This window comes from Macaca mulatta, chromosome 6 (genome assembly GCF_049350105.2).
Source record: "Macaca mulatta isolate MMU2019108-1 chromosome 6, T2T-MMU8v2.0, whole genome shotgun sequence".
NCBI lineage: Eukaryota > Metazoa > Chordata > Mammalia > Primates > Cercopithecidae > Macaca > Macaca mulatta.
In genome coordinates this window covers 141,880,266-141,894,598 of record NC_133411.1, presented here as the reverse complement: position 1 = coordinate 141,894,598, position 14,333 = coordinate 141,880,266, and positions in this window count along the sequence as shown.

The window sequence follows — 14,333 nt, the reverse complement described above, 5'->3', positions numbered from 1 at the left end:
CCATATTTATTCTTTTTAAATTTTGAACTGTAGATTTATAGAAAAGTTGCAAAAATAGTATAATTTCCTTATAAACCTCATCTAGCTTCCCATAGTGTTAACATCTTACATAACCATGTCACAGTTGCCAGAACCAAGAAATTTAACATCTAGTAAAACACTATCTTTTAAAGACATCCTATTATAGCATAGTAAAATACTATTAAACTGAAAACTTTATTCATATTTTGCTCATTTTCCCACTAATATCCTTTTTATATTCCAGAATACTACCCAGAAAATACATTTAGATACTTGTACCTTTACTACAGTCTCAATATTTCAGTGTTACCTTGTCTTTCATGCCCTTGTCACTTTTAAAGAATTATTTTGTCTAATACCCCTCAATCTGGGTTTGTTTGGCCGGGCACAGTGATTCACACCTGGAATCCCAGCACTTTGGGAGGCCGAGGCAGCTGGATCATTTGAGGTCAGTAGTTCAAGACCAGTCTCACCGACATGGCAAAACCCCGTCTCTACTAAAAATACAAAAAAATTAGCCAGGTGTGGTGGCACACACCTGTAGTCCCAGCTATTCAGGAGGCTGAGGCAGGAGAATGGCATGAACCTGGGAGGTGGAGGTTGCAGTGAGCCGAGATCGTGCTGTTGCATTCCTGCATGGGTGACAGTGAGACTCTAAAAAAAAAATTTGGATTTGTCCGATGTTTTCTTGTGATTGAACTGAGGTTATGCTTTTTGGAAGAATATCACAGAAATGGAATGTCCTCAGTCAATGATATCATGAGATTAATAATGTTCATGTGTCTTATTTATTACTGGCAATGTTGACCTTGATCACTTGATTAAAGTGGTTCCAGGCTGCGTGCGGTGGCTAACGGCTGTTATCCCAGCACTTTGGGAGGCCAAAGCAGGCGGATTGCTTGAGCTCAGGAGTTCAAGACTAGGCAACATGGTGAAACCGCATCTCTACAAAAAACACAAAAATTAGCCAGGCATAGCTGGGCATGGTGGCTCATGCCTGTAATCCCAGCACTTTGGGAGCCAAGGCGGGCAGATCATGAGGTCAGGAGTTTGAGACTAGCCTGACTAACATGGTGAAACCCCGTCTCTACTGAAAATACAAAATTAGGCAGGCATGGTGTTGCATGCCTATAATCCCACCTACTCAGGAGGCTGAGGCAGGAGAATCACTTGAACCTGGGAGGCGGAGGTTGCAGTGAGCTGAGATCACACCACTGCACTCCAGCCTGGGCGACAGAGTGAGACTTCATCCCCCCGCAAAAAAAATTAGCCAGGTGTGGTGGTGTGCATCTGTAGTTCCAGCTACGGGGAAAGAATAGGTGGAGGGATGGCTTGAGCCCAGGAGGCCCGGGCTACAGTAAGCCGAGATTGTGCCACTGCATACTCCAGACTGAGCAAAAATAAAAAAACCTCGCCTCAAAAAAAAAAAAAAAAAGCCAGGCATGGTGGCATGGCATACACTGGAAGTTCCAGCTACTCAGAAGGCAGAGGGTGGGAGGATCACTTGAGCCCAGGAGGTCCAGGCTGCAGTGAGCTGAGATTAGGCCACTGAACTCTGGTCTGGGTGACAGAGTGAGACCCTAACTAAAAAAAGGTTATAATCAGATTTTTCCACTGTATATTACTACCTTTTCCTTGTTTGTTGACAGATACTTTAGGGAAGATATTTTGAGTATATGCAAAACTCACTAGTTTTAGTGGATCAGTGGACCTTGTCTACAACAATTATTACTATACTATCTTCTTTTCCAAATGATGGTTTTCTTTTTTTTGAAGAGTCTTTCTCTGTCACCCAGGCTGGAGTGCAGTGGCACAATCTCAGCTCATTGCAACCTCTGCCTCCCAGGTTCAAGTGATTCTCTTGCCTCAGCCTCCCATGTAGCTGGGATTACAGGCACCCGCCACCACGCCTGACTAATTTTTGTGTTTTTAGTAGAGACAGGGTTTCGTCCTGTGGGCCAGGCTGGTCTCAAACTCCTGACTTCAGGTGATCCGCCTGCCTCAGCCTCCCAAAGTTCTGGGATTACAGGTGTGAGCCACTGAGCCTGACCCCAAATAATGGTTTTCATGTTTTGTTTTTTGTTTTTTGAGCTGGAGTTACGCTCTTGTTGCCCTGTTTGGAGTGCAATGGCACGATCTCTGCTCACTGCAACCTCTGCCTCCCAGGTTCAAGTGATTCTCTTGCCTCAGCCTCCCGAGTAGCTGGGATTATAGGCATGTGCCACCACGTCCAGCTAATTTTTGTCTCTACTAAAAATACAAAAATTAGCTGGGCATGGTGGAGCATGTCTGTAATCCCAGCTACTCGGGAGGCTGAAGTAGGAGAATATCCATTTTCTGACATCAGGTTGTGCCTTTGACAGAAGTTAAAAAAAAGAAAAGAAAATACTGGAAACCAGACCTTGAATTATGGTGCCTTAATTGAAACAAGTTGACCCAAAACACGATTTCAAATTGTACTTTTGTATGCTTCCCTGTAGGTTTTTACACCCTGGGAAAAATTGTGCCATAAAGAGATTTAGAGGTGTGTTTGTGCCAAAGAGGGAGAACGGCTTTATCAAAGGAGAAGAGAGAAAGGAAAACCTATATGATACCTGGGCTACAGATTCCTTCTCAGTTCAACTTTAGGAGTGGGTACCCATGGAAATTGAAGACCTGGATGTTGCCAATGTTCTTGAAAGTTTTTTGTGTACCCCCAAGGGCATTTGTGTCTGCTATTCAAGCTAATCAGTAATAACCACAAACGTTAACAGAACTCTTCTTTGGAAAGTACTATACAAAGACATATAAATAACACTTCAACAGTGGTTTCCTTGGAATTCGCCATCTAGTTGGGGAGACCAGACAAACGAAATACAAAGAACATGGCCGGGCGCGGTGGCTCACGCCTGTAATCCCAGCACTTTGGGAGGTTGAGGCGGGCAGATCACGAGGTCAGGAAATCAAGACCATCCTGGCTAACACAGTGAAACCCTATTTCTACTAAAAATACAAAAAAATTAGCCAGGCTTGGTGGCACATGCCTGTAGTCCCAGCTACTCGGGAGGCTGAAGCAGGAGAATCTCTTGTACCCGGGAGGCGGAGCTTGCAGTGAGCCGAGATTGCACCACTGCACTCCAGCCTGGGTGACAGAGCGAGACTCTGTTTCAAATAAAAAAATAAAAAAACAGCAGGGTGCAGTGGCTCACGCCTGTAATCCCAGCACTTTGGGAGGCCGAGGCAGGTGGATCACCTGAGGTCAGGAGTTCGAGATCAGCCTCAACATGGAGAAACCCTGTCTCTACGAAAAATACAAAATTAGCCAGATGTGGTGGTGCATGCCTGTAATCCCAGCTACTCGGGCGGTTGAGGCAGGAGAATCACTTGAACCCAGAGGCGGAGGTTGCTGTGAGCCAAGATTGCGCCATTGCACTCCAGCCTGGGCAACAAGAGCGAAACTCCGTCTCAAAACAACAACAACAAAAAAAACAAACAATAGTTGGCCGGGCACAGTGGCTCATGCCTGTAATACCAGTGCTCGGGGAGGCTGAGGCGGGAGGATCACCAGGTCAAGAAATGGAGACCATCCCAGCCAACATGGTGAAACCCCATCTCTACTAAAAATACAAAAATTAGCTGGGCGTGGTGGCACGTGCCTGTAGTCCCAGCTACTCTGGAGGTTGAGGCAGGAGAATCACTTGAACCTGGGAGGCGGAGGTAGCAGTGAGTGGAGATAGTGCCACCGCACTCCAACCTAGCAACAGAGCAAGACCCTGTCTCAAAAAAAAAAAAAAAAAAGAACACGAAAAAGAGAACTTTCAATTAAACATGGTAAATTGAACCCAATTTTCACTATTATTTCCTCTTAAAATTTGACTAAAATAGCAGAAAATAGACAAAAGAGCATAAAGAAAAAAAAGAGGAGATGTACTAGTCAGTGTTCTCCAGAGAGGCAGAACCAATAGGAGACTATATATATATACACATATCACATATAAACATATAGATATATATGAGGATATTTATTGTGGGAATTGGCTCTTGCAGTTATGGAAGCTGAGAAGTCCCACAATCTGCTGTCTGCAAGCTTGAGGACAAGAAAGCCAGTGATGTAACTTAATCTGAGTCCAAAAAGACCTGGGAAGCAGAGAGGCTGCTGATGTTAAGTCCCAAAGTCCAAAGACCCAAGAACCAGAAGCTCCAAAGTCCAAGGAAAGGAGAAGATGGATGTTTCAGCTCAAAGAGAGAGAGGCCGGGTGCAGTGGCTCACGCCTGTTATCTCAGCACTTTGGGAGGCCAAGGTGGGCGGATAACCTGAGGTCAGGAGTTTGAGACCAGCCTGGCCAATATGGTGAAACCCCATCTCTACTAAAAACACAAAAATTAGCCAGGTATGATGGTGGGGTACCTGTAATTCCAGCTCCTCGGGAGGCTGAGGCAGGAGAATTGCTTGAACCTGGGAGGTGGAGGTTACAGTGAGCCAAGGTCACACCATTGCACTCCAGCCTGGGCAACAGAGTGAGACTCTGTCTCAAAAAAAAAAAAAAAAAGAGAGAGAATTCTCTCTTCTTCTGCCTTTTCTATTTCTATATAGGCTCTCAATGGATTGGATAATGCCTAGGGGAATGGGTCTTCTTTAGTAAGTTTACTGATTCAAATGCTAATCTTTTCCCAAAACACCCAGAAATAGTGTTTTACCAGCTATCTGGGCATCCCTTAGCCCAGTAAAATTGACACATCAAATTCATCACCATAGGAGATGAAACAGATGAGAAATGACAACTATACTGGAACCTGAAAAGTGGATGTTGATTTGAATAACCAAAGAAAGCCAAAGCCTAAGCCCACAGTGAGTAAAAGACAACAGGAAGCCAGCTGCAGACTCTGAAAAGCTTCCAAACTTGATGGCACCATAGACTTCTGCCAGCCAAGGCACAAGGAGGGCTTGAAAGCAGACTGGTAGAAAGTTTATATAAGGAGATGCACCCCTATGCACTCCTCTCCTGTTCGTGCTGTCTTAGTGGGTTTATTTTTTTATCATGAAATTTTGCAAGTGAACAGTAGTGAACATCTATGTTCATTTTTTTTCTTTGCATGTGTGTGGTTTTTTTTTTTTTTTTTTTTTTTGAGATAGGGTCTCATTCTGTTCCCCAGGCTGGAGTGTAGTGGTATGATCACAGCTCACTGCGGCCTTGACCTCCCAGGCTCAAGCAATCCTCCCACTTCAGCCTCCCTAGTAGCTGGGACTACAGGTGTGTGCCACCAAGCCTGGCTAGTTTTTGTATTTTTTGTAGAAATGAGGTCTCATCATGTTGCCCAGGCTAGTCTCGAACTCCTGGGCTTAAGCCATCCTTCCACCTCAGCCTCCCGAAGTGGTGAGATTACAGATGTGAGACACTGCGCCCAGCAGGAACATCTATGTTCAGTCTGCCATGATTAATGAGTACTCCATTAATTAATTAATTAAATTTTTATTTATTTATTTATTTATTTATTTATTTATTTTATTTTATTTTATTTTTTTTGAGACGGAGTCTCGCTCTGCCGCCCAGGCTGGAGTGCAGTGGCCGGATCTCAGCTCACTGCAGGCTCCGCCTCCCGGGTTCACGCAATTCTCCTGCCTCAGCCTCCCCAGTAGCTGGGACTACAGGCGCCCGCCACCTCGCCCGGCTAGTTTTTTTTGTATTTTTTAGTAGAGACGGGGTTTCACCGTGTCAGCCAGGATGGTCTCGATCTCCTGACCTCGTGATCCGCCCGCCTCGGCCTCCCAAAGTGCTGGGATTACAGGCTTGAGCCACCGCGCCCGGCCAATTTTTATTTTTTTTTGACAGGGTCTCACTCTGTCCCCCAGACTGGAGTACAGTGTTGCAGTCTCGGCTCACTGCAACCTCCGCCTCCCAGGCTCAAGTGATTCTCCTGCCTCAGCCTCCCGCATAACTGAGATTACAGGCACACGCCACTACTGTCTGGCTAATTTTTGTATTTTTAGTAGAGATGGGGTTTCACCATGTTGGCCAGGCTGGTCTTAAACTCTTGACCTCAAGTGATCCACCCACCTTAGCCTCCCAAAGTGTTGGGATTACAGGCGTGAGCCACTGCATCCTGCCCATGACTAATTTAAAATTAAATAAGAAAGAATACAAGTTGCCATATGCTAAGAACCACTTGGAATAAAGACAATGAGTAATGTGCCTCATTTATAAATCTCCAGCTCCAGATATTTCTCTAACAAAAATTGTGGACAAAATCAAGAATGAAAAACCATAGAACTGCTGGGTAACTTTTTAGTATTTGGACACTGTGCTGTCTACCTGATAAACTGATTCCCTTCCTTAAGAAGTCCCGAGGGAGGCTGGTCCAAGTGCTGTGGTGTTTACAACTAACTGATCACAACCAGTTACAATTTTATTTGTTCCTTATCCACTCCCATTGTTTCACTTGGCTAGCCTAAAACTAAACTAAAATTAAATAAATAAATAAATAAATAAATAGGCCGGGTGCGGTGGGTCACACCTGTAATTCCAGCACTTTGGGAGGCCGAGGCAGGTTGATCACAAGGTCAAGAGACTGAGACTATCCCGGCCAACATGGTGAAAATCCACCTGTACTAAAATACAAAAATTAGCTGGGCGTGGGGGTGTGCGCTGTAGTCCCAGGTACTCGGGAGGCTGAGGCAGGAGAATAGCTTGAACCCGGGAAGCAGAGGTTGCAGTGAGCTGAGATAGCAACACTGCACTCCAGCCTGGGCAACAGAGTGGGACTCTGTCTCAAAACAAACAAACAAACAAACAAAAAACACAAATAACAAACAAACAAACAGGCCAGGCATGGTGGCTCACTCCTATTATCCTAGCACTTTGGGAGGCTGAGGCAGGCAGGTCACTTGAGGTCAGGAGTTCGAGACCAGCCTGGCCAGAATGGTGAAAACCCGTCTCTACTAAAAATACAAAATTAGCTAGGCGTGTTGGCACACACCTGTAATCCCAGGTACTCGGGAGGCTGAGGCAGGAGAATCACTTGAACCTGGGAGGCAGAGGTGGTGGTGAGCTGAGATTGTGCCACTGCACTCCAGCCTGGGTGACAGAGCGAGACTCCATCTCAAAATAAAAAGAAAAAACAATAAACAAATAAATTTATACACCTAAAGGGAATAAACTTCAAACAGTGAGCAATGTATATGTAGGGTATACATATAGATATGAACTGGAAATAAAATTGAGTCAATATTTTAAAAATTAGACTTTAGTGTTCATTAGCATTTTTTCCCTGTATAAATTGCTTAAAATTATGGTTTGGATTGTGATAACCAGCTTTAAGATGGTTCCCAATGATAATCATTTCCAGTTACCTATGAACTTATATAGTCCCTTTCTACATGGGATCAGAACTAACCTATGTGACCGATAGAATAGTACAAGAATGGCAGTGTGTGACTTCAGAGGTGAGGTCATAAGAGGCATTACAGCTTCTGCTTTGTCTCTTGAAACACTCACGACTTGTTCTATTGCCCAGGCTGGAGTGCAGTGGCATGATCATGGCTCACTGCAGCTTCAATCTCCCTAAGCCCAGGAGATCTTTTACCCTAACCTCTTATGTAGCTGGGATCATAGGCGCACACCACCATGCCCGACTAATTTTTTTTTTTTCTTTTTTGAGACAGAGTTTTGCTCTTGTTGCCCAGGCTGGAGTATAATGGCACGATCTTGGCTCGTTGCAACCTCTGCCTCCTGGGTTCAAACACTTCTCCTTCCTCAGCCTCCCACGTAGCTGGGATTACAGACATGTGCCACCATGCGTGGCTAATTTTGTATTTTTAGTAGAGATGGGGTTTAACCATGTTGGTCAGGCTGGTCTTGAACTCCTGATCTCAGGTGATCCGCCCACCTCGGCCTCCAAAGTGCTGGGATTACAGGTGTGAACCACCGTGCCTGGCCTAATTTTTTTTTTTTTTTTAAGAGCAATAGTGTCTTGCTATATTGCTCAGGCTGCTTGGGAACTCTTGGGCTCAAGGGATCCTTCTGCACTGGCCTCCCAAAGTGCTGTGATTACAGGTGTTCGCCAACATGCCTGGCCCACCAGAATAAATCTTAGAATATTCTGATCACCATGAAAAGAAAACCTAGCCAGGCGTGGTGGCTCACGCCTGTAATTGCAGCACTTTAGGAGGCCAAGGCGGGCAGATCACCTGACCAACATGGAGAAACCCTGTCTCTACTAAAAAATACAAAAATTAGCCGGGCATGGTGGTGGATGCCTGTAATCCCAGCTACTCAGGAGGCTGAGGCAGGAGAATCGCTTGAACCCGGGAGGCGGAGGGTGCAGTGAGCTGAGATTGCACCACTGCACTCTAGCCTGGGCAACAAGAGCAAAACTCTGTTTCAAAACAAAAACAACAATAAAAAAAAAACCCTGTACCCATTAGCAGTCACTACCCATTTCCAGTGTCCACCCCCCAACCACCCAGCCATAGGCAACCACTAATCTACTTTCTGTCTCTATAGATTTGCCTATTGTGGACATTTCATACAAATGGAATCATAAAATGTATTTTCCTTTGTGACTGGCTTTTTTTCACTCAGCATAATGTTTTCAAGGTTTGTTCATATTGCAGCATATATCAGTAATTCATTTCTTTTTATTACCAAATAATATTTCATATGTACATACCAATTTCATTTATGGATTCATCAGTTGAAGGACATTTGGGTTGTTTTCTATGTTTTGGTTATTATGAATAATGCCATAGTTAACATTCGTGTACAGGTTTTTGTGTGAATATATGTTTTGAATTTTCTTAGGTGTATACCCAGGAGTGGAATTTCTGGATCAAGTGTTTTGAGAAACTGACTGTTTTCCAAAGCAGCTATACCATTTTACACTGTAAACCCACTAGCAATCTATAAGTGTTCCAATTTCTTCACATCTTCACAACTACTATAGTTTGGATGCTTGTATCTCCAAGCCTCATATTGAAATTTGATCCCCAGTGTTGGAGGTAGGGCCTACTGGAAGGTGTTTGGGTCATAGGGGTGAATCTCTCATGAATAAGTTAATTACCTCCCTGGTCAGGGAGTGAGTGAGTTCTTACTCTATTAGTTTACACAAGAGCTAGTTTCTAAAAGAGCCTGGCACCTCCCCTGCTCCCTTGCTTCCTCTCTTAACATGTGATCTCTGCACACATTGGTTCCCCTTTGCCTTCTGTCATGAATGGAAACAGTCTTTGGACCCCACCAAAAGCCTAAGAGATGCCAGCTCACAGTTTTACAGGCTCCTGTGCAGCCTGTAAAACTGTGAGCAAAATAAACCTCTTTTCTTTATAAATTGCCTAGCCTCAGGTATTCCTTTATAGCAATATAAACAGACTAAGACACCAGCACTATAATCAAAATCAAGTATCTATCATTTTGATTATACATCTTAGGGGGTATGAAGTGATACCTCACTGTTTTGATATGTGTTTCTCTGATGGTAAATAACACTGAGTATCTTCTTATGTGCTTAGTGGTCATTCGTATTTGTATATCTTCTTTGGAAAGATGCCTATTGAGGGCCAGGCACGATGGCTCACCCCTATAATCCTAGCAGTTTAGCAGGCCAAGGTGAGAGTATCACTTGAAGTCAGGAGTTTGAGATCAGCCTGGCCAATGTGGTGAAAAGTCATCTCTACTAAAAATATAAAAATTATCCAGTCGTGGTGGTGCACGCCTGTAATCACAGCCACTCAGGAGGCTGAGGCACAAGAATCACTTGAACCCAGGAGGTGGAGGCTGCAGTGAGCCAAGATCATGCCACTGCACCCCACCCTGGGTAACAGAGTGAGAAGACTCTGTCTCAAAAAAAAAAAAAAAAAAAAAGCAAGGAAGAAAGAAAAGATGTCTATTGAGATCCTCTGACCATTTTTTATTTATTTTCATTTTTATTTTTTGAGATGGAGTCCTGCTCTGTCGCCCAGGCTGGAGTACAGTGGCATGATCTCAGCTCACTACAACCTACACCTCCTGGGTTCAAGCGATTTCCTGCCTCAGCCTCCCAAGTAGCTGGGATTACAGGTGTGCACCACCATACCTAACTAATTTGTGTATTTTTAGTAGTGACGGGGTTTCGCCATGTTGGCCAGGCTGGTCTCAAACTCCTGACCTCAGGTGATCCACCCACCTTGGCCTCCCAAAGTGCTGGTGGCCCTTGGCCCTTTGATCTTTTTTTTTTTTTTTTTGAGACGGAGACTTGCTCTGTCACCCAGGCTGGAGTACAATGGCACAGTCTTGGCTCACTGCAACCTCCACTGCCTGGGTTCAAGTGATTTTCCTACCTCAGCCTCCTGAGTAGCTGGGACTACAGGTGTAACACCACACCTGGCTAATTTTTGTGTTTTTAGTAGAGAGGGGTTTCATTATGTTGACCAGGCTGGTCTCAAACTCCTGACCTCATGATCTGCTGGCCTCGGCTTCCCAAAGAGCTGGGATTACAGGCGTGAGCCACCGTGCCTGGTCCCTTTGACCATTTTTTAAAAACTGGATTGTTGGAGGCCAGGCGCAGTGGCTCATGCCTGTAATCCCAGCACTTTGGGAGGTCAAGGTGGGTGGATCATGAGGTCAGGAGATCGAGACCATCCTGGTTAACATGGTGAAACCCTGTCTCTACTAAAAATACAAAAATTAGCCAGGCGTGGTGGCAGGCATCTGTAGTCCCAGCTACTGGGGAGGCTGAGGCAGAAGAATGGCGTGAACCTGGGAGGCGGAGCTTGCAGTGAGCTGAGATCACGCCACTGCATTCCAGCATGGGTGACAGAGCGAGACTCCATCTCGAAAAAAAAAAAAACTGGATTGTTGTTGGGTGCAGTGGCAATTGGATTAAATTGTCTTAGAACTCTTGTTGAATATTGGGCTGGGCAAGGTGTGTCATGCTGTAATCTGAACACTTTGGGAGGCCAAGGTGGGTAGATCACCTGAGGTCAGGAGTTCGAGACCAGCCTGGCCAACTTGGTGAAACCCTGTCGCTACTAAAAATTCAAATATTAGCCAGGTGTGGTGGCGGGCACCTGTAATTCCAGCTACTTAGGAGGCTGAGGCAGGATAATCACTTGAACATGGGAGGCAGAGGTTGCAGTGAGCCAAGATCACACCATTGCACTCCAGCCTGGGTGACAGAGCAAGACTCTGTCTCCAAAAAAAAAAAAAAAAGAGTTCTTGTTGAATATCAACTACTTATAAATGTGGGGTGTTTATTTCTGGACTCTTTTATCCTTTTTATCTGTATGTCTTTGCCTCTTAAAAAAGTGATGGATGTTAGCAATACTGTTCAGTTGTTATTTATTCAATGAGCAATGTTAAATTGGAAATGACTGAAGAATTAGCTTCAAAGAGTAGTCTCTATGTAATGAGTACATGCGAGAATTTTTTTTTTTTTTTTGAGACGGTATCTCGCTCTGTTGCCCAGGCTGGAGTGCAGTGGCGCCATCTCGGCTTACTGCAAGCTCCGCCTCCTGGGTTTATGCCATTCTCCTGCCTCAGCCTCCTGAGTGGCTGGGACTATAGGCGCCTGCCACCTTGCCCAGCTAGTTTTTTGTATTTTTTAGTAGAGACGGGGTTTCACCATGTTAGCCAGGATGGTCTCAATCTCCTGACCTCGTGATCCGCCCGTCTCGGCCTCCCAAAGTGCTGGGATTACAGGCTTGAGCCACCGCACCCGGCCACAAGAATATTTTCAAAGAAGTTGAAATTCAGTAAACCTGAAGTGGAATCCGCTAAGATGTGTTATAATTTATGGGGTTACCAATATTTGTGGAACAGAAGAAACTTAGCTGGGCAGATTCATGAAGCTTGTGACAATGTAAGATGTTTAAAGCCTTGTAGGGGGCTGGGCACAGTGGCTCATGCCTGTAATCCCAGCACTTTGGGAGGTCAAGGCACATGGATCACAAGGTCAGGAGATCGAGACCATCCTGGCCAACATGGTGAAATCCTGTCTCTACTGAAAATACAAAAATTAGCTGGGCGTGGTGGCGTGTGTCTGTAGTCCCAGCTACTCAGCCAGGGTGACAGAGCAAGACACCGTCTCAACAACAACAACAACGACAAAACCATCGCAGGAAATATTTGAATTTATCATGTGTATTGAGCCAATAGTGTCAACAATGAACTTTATTTGCTCTTCTGGACTTAATCATTATGAATTCCAGGATATTTTTCAGAAATGAAGCTGAATATCCTGACTTGATCTACCATATAGCAGTTTGATGGCTTAGCAGTTGTAACTTATTATTTTATTTAAGCTCAGGGCTGAGAAGGAATTTTTTTTTTTTTTTTTTTTTTGAGATGGAGTTTCGCTTTTGTTGCCTAGGCTGGAGTGCAATGGCACGATCTCGGCTCATCGCAACCTCCACCACCTGGGTTCAAGCAATTCTCCTGCCTCAGCCTCCCGAGTAGCTGGGAGAACAGACATGCACCACCACGCCCAGCTAATTTTTTGTATTTATAATAGAGATGGGGTTTCCCCACGTTGGTCAGGCTGGTCTTGAACTCCCGACCTCAGGTGATCTGCCCGCCTTAGCCTCCCAAAGTATTGGGATTACAGGCGTGAGCTACTGTGCCTGGCCAAGAAGGAAATTTTTAAAACTTGTGATAAAATACACATAACATTAAATTTACCATCCTAACCATTTTTAAGTATACAGTTCAATGGTATTAAGTATATTCACAATGTTGTGAAACCACGGCCACCATTACCACCATCCATCTCTAGAACTTTTCATATTGCAACATTCAAGCTCTATACCCATTAAATAATAATTCCTTGGCCAGGCGCGATGGCTCACGCCTCTAAACCCAGCACTTTGGGAGGCCGAGGCAGGCGGATCACGAGGTCAGGAGATCGAGACCATCCTGGCTAACACGGTGAAACCCCGTCTCTACTAAAAATAAAAAAAAATTAGCTGGGCTTGGTGGCGGGCGCCTGTAGTCCCAGCTACTCGGGAGGCTGAGGCAGGAGAATGGCGTGAGCCCGGGAGGCGGAGCTTGCAGTGAGCCAAGATGGCGCCACTGCACTCCAGCCTGGGCGACAGAGCGAGACTCCATCTCAAAAAACAATAATAATAATAGTAATTCCTCATTACTTCCCTACTCCCAACCCCTAGAAACTGCCATTCTACTTTCTGTCTTTGTGAATTAGACTGCTCTTGGTACCTTATGCAAGTGGAATCATATAGTATTTGTCTTTTTTGATTGTCTTATTTCATCTTGCATAATATCCTCAAGGTACATCCATGTTTTAGCACTTGTCCTTCCTTTTTTTCTTTTTTTTTTGAGGCAGAGTCTCACTCTGTTGCCCAGGCTGGAGTGCAGTGACACAATCTCGGCTCACTGCAAAGTCCACCTCCTAGGTTCAAGGGATTCTTCTGCCTCAGGCACCCAAGTAGCTGAGATTATAGTATGCGCTAACACACCTGGCTAATTTTTGTATTTTTAGTAGAGACGGGGTTTCACCATGTTGGCCAGGGTGGTCTCAAACTCCTGACCTCAAGTAATCTGCCGGCCTCAGCCTCCCAAAGTGCTGGGATTACAGGCATGAGCCACTGTGCCCAGCTGTTCCTCCTTTTTGAGTTTGAATAATATTTCATTGTATGTATATACCACATTTTGCTTATCCATTCATTCATTGTTGAACAGTCAGTTGCTTTTACCTTTGGCTATGCTGAATAATGCTGTGAGATGGAAATTCTTATGAATGAGAATTGCCCTCAACCAGTTTTATTGAATACTAAGTGGTTTTAGAGGTTAGCTTTTGCTGAAGATGTGATAATGTTTCTTAATAAGTTCAACCTAAAATTACCAGTTAAAATGGTATTGATAGGTGAAACTCTTACTGTGATAAAGTTGTTTTGGGCAATACATGATGTTATTTGAATCACAAGAAATGTCAAGTTGATTTACACACTTCCTATGGTGTCAATTTTTTTTTTTTTTTGAGACAGAGTCTTACTCTGTTGCCCAGGCTGGAGTGCAGTGGCACGATCTCGGCTCACTGCACCCTCCGCCTCCCAAGTTCAAGTGATTCTCCTACCTCAGTCTCCAGAGTAGCTGGGACTACAGGTGAGCGCCACCAGCCCTGGCTAATTTTTGTATTTTCAGAAGAGACAGGGTTTCACCATGTTGGCCAGGCTGGTCTGGAACTCCTGACCTCAAGTGATCTGCCCGCATTGGTCTACCAAAGTACTGGGATTACAGGTGTGAGCCACCGTCCCCGGCCTGGTGTCAAAGTGAAAATAAGACCTCAGATATCTGTTATTGCACAAATTTGCAGCATACATATTTTCTGTGATTTGAACTACTGTGTTT